This window comes from Sphaeramia orbicularis, chromosome 9, assembly GCF_902148855.1.
Source record: "Sphaeramia orbicularis chromosome 9, fSphaOr1.1, whole genome shotgun sequence".
Taxonomy (NCBI): domain Eukaryota; kingdom Metazoa; phylum Chordata; class Actinopteri; order Kurtiformes; family Apogonidae; genus Sphaeramia; species Sphaeramia orbicularis.
This window is the reverse complement of record NC_043965.1, coordinates 6930120-6933422: the sequence shown is the minus strand read 5'-3', so window position 1 is coordinate 6933422 and position 3303 is coordinate 6930120.

Here is a 3303-nt window from a genome sequence, read left to right as displayed (position 1 = left end):
TCAGAGGTGAAAAGATGCAACAAAACAACAAGTGTGAGCGATTTTCCCACCGGGAAACACCAGTAGAGGAGACGGAACTGAGCAGAAAGAGGAGAGAACACATTATAGACCACAACCTGGTGGGCTTTACTCTGCAGACGCACACTTTTATTATTATTAGTAGTAGTAGTAGTAGTATTAATAATAATAATAATAATAATAATAATAATAATAATAATATGTATTATTATTATTATTATTAGTGGTAGGGGTAGGAGTAGTTATAGTAATTATTTTTTATTTTTATTTATTTATTGCCATGGAGTCAAGTATTAATATTTAGTATGAGAATTTTCTTAATATTCTCAACTAATTCCTTAATTTGTTTTGCCCATTTTGTTGATTTAATGCTTATTTCCTTCATTTTATTTTTTATTTTATGATCACTTTTGTTCATTTTTGTCTAAATGTTGTCTTGCTTGATGATATCATTATAAGTTTTTTTCATTTTGTTAATTGAATGCTTATTTTCTTCATTTTATTTTTTATTTTTCTTCATTTTCTTGATTATTTTCTTCTTAATTCTCTTGATTAATTCCTTAATTTTTTGCTCATTTTGTTGATTTAACACATTTTCTTCATTTTACAATGGCTGTTGTTCATAATTCTGTTTTTTTCTATCTTTCTTGATACTATCCTTTATATTTTTGGTGTTTTGTTGATTTATTGCTTATTTTCTTCTTTTTATTTCTATTTTTATTCATTTTTTGGATTGTTTTCTCTTAATTGTCTTGGTTAATTCCTTAATCTTTTGCTCATTTTGTCAATTTAATGCACATTTTCCTCATTTTATGATTACTTTTGTTTATAATTGTCATTTTTTTATCTTTGTTGATGAGAGCCATTATATTTTGTTTTGCTCATTTTGTTGATTAAACACACATTTTCTTCATTTTACAATGACTGTTGTTCATAATTTAGAATTTTTCATATCTTTCTTGATGCTACCCATTATATATTTTTTTGCATTTTGTTGATTTATTGCTTATTTTCATTTTTCATTTTCTTGGTTATTTTTTCTTATTTCTCTTGCTTAATTCCTTAATTTTTGGCTCATTTTGTCAATTTAATGCACATTTTCTTCATTTTAGATTACTTTTGTTCATAATTGTTTTTATATATATATATATATATATATATATATATATATATATATATTCGATGAGATCTATTATATACATATTTTTTCATTTTCTTGATTTAATGCTTATTTTCTTCATTTTATTTTCATTTTTATTCATTTTCTTGATTATTTTTTCTTAATTCTCTTGATTAATTCTTGAATTTTTTTGCACATTTTGTCGATTCAAGGCTGTTGTAGTATTTAGTGTGACCTCCCTTTGCTCTTAACACGTCTTTAACCCTTTTATTCAGACGATATTAGATTTATTGCAATAATTTTATGAGGTTTTACACCAGATTTCATTCAACACAAGTAGTGGTGATGGGAGATAAACCTCATTTTCAAATCAGTTTATTCTACAGCTTTACAGTTTCCTTCACCTGTCGACCTATAAACCCACATGGAGCGTCCTTTCCCATCCATGTACTTCCATAAATCAGCCCAGATGACTGCTCTCGGCCTCTGACTGCAAAAAAACAAAAAAATAAAATAACAAAAAAGCTGTAGCCGAGTCTTGAGGAAAATGCGACTGACATTTTCCTTGTGTATAATAAAGCTCGTCTGTCATCTCTGACCTTCAGATGTGGGTTTGGAAGAGAACGCCTCGATTTTCTGTCAGAGTACAGGATCGTTTTTACTGCTGGGTTTTGTAAGAAGCCGTTCCGAACAGGGAGGAAATGTCAGAAAAGAGAGTCAGTGCTTTTGTAACACTGACCGATTTGACATGAAAGTCAGCCCAAAAGGAGTAAATCTCATCATTATCAGTACATGAAACAAACACACTTTTTTTTTTCCTACTTAAATGATGGAACTGCAAATTTCCACACTTCCATTCTTATTGCTGTAAATATTAGCATCAAAAATACAGAAGGAAACACTTTGGAAGGGTTTTATGTGGGAAAATAAGGTATTATGTTTTGACAAAAGGGGAAAAATTACTCGTTTTTCCATTGACCCTCAAATTGCGCGAATATAACTTGCACATAAAAGTTTACCCAATGGAAAAAGGACAATTTTGTGAAAACTCTTCTCAGTTTAATGCACATTTTCTTCATTTTATGATTACTTTTGTTCATAATTTAAAAAAATTTTTCATTGTTGTTGACGAGATCCATTGTATATACATATATACTTTTTTTTTTTTGCAAATTTTGTTGATTTAATGCTTATTTCCTTCATTTTATTTTTAATGTTATGATTACTTTATAGTTTTATCTTTCATGATGATATCCATTTTTAAAAATTCATTTTGTTAATTTATTTTCTTAATTTTACTTTAATTATTTTTTAATTTTCTTGATTTTTTTTTTTTTTTTTTTAAATTCTCTTGGTTAATTCCTTAATTTTTGGCTCATTTTGTCAATTTAATGCACATTTTCTTTTTTGCACTCTCGTTTTTCAATTTAAAGTTTTTGCTGTGGTAAGAGGTGGTTTTTCAGGCATAGTGCAAATGGTGTATCAGGCAAAACTGCAATGAAAGGACCTTTTTCAGCAATTAGTCACGTGAATTAAAAAAAACAGATGTTGACACACATCACAACAAGCAAAGAAGAAGAGTTTTAAAAGAAGCGTCACGGTATGTGTGGACACGCCAGGCAACCCAATAATTTTTTAATTTAGTAGGAGATAGAGGGGTAATATAGAATAATAATGAATAGGTCTGTAAATAAACACAATATTTATGTTGGTTGCCATGTTTATGGAATGACTTCTCATGTCATCTCACAATAATAAATAAACAAATCATCACATTATGCACTTCTGTTTTTTCAACATTTAGTAAATATCAGTAAAGTTTTGCCCATATCTCCAATGGAAAAGCAACTATTGACTTTGTGTGATGTGTAATTAATATTTGTCTGTTTATGTGGAGCATTTGACAACCTGAAAATCAGCGCTTTAACATTCATTTAAAAAAGAAATATTTAGCTTCTTTGGGACAATGTCTACAAAGTTTGTTCACAGTTTTGAGAAATTTAGATTTTTGAATTTTTGACAAATTTTTGTCATATTAAAAATGTGTCTTTACTTATAATGGTCCAATTTAAGATAAGATATGCCTTTATTAGTCCCACAAGGGGAAATTCCAGAATTAATTGTTATTATTATTATATTAATAATAATCCTACTATATAATGCAC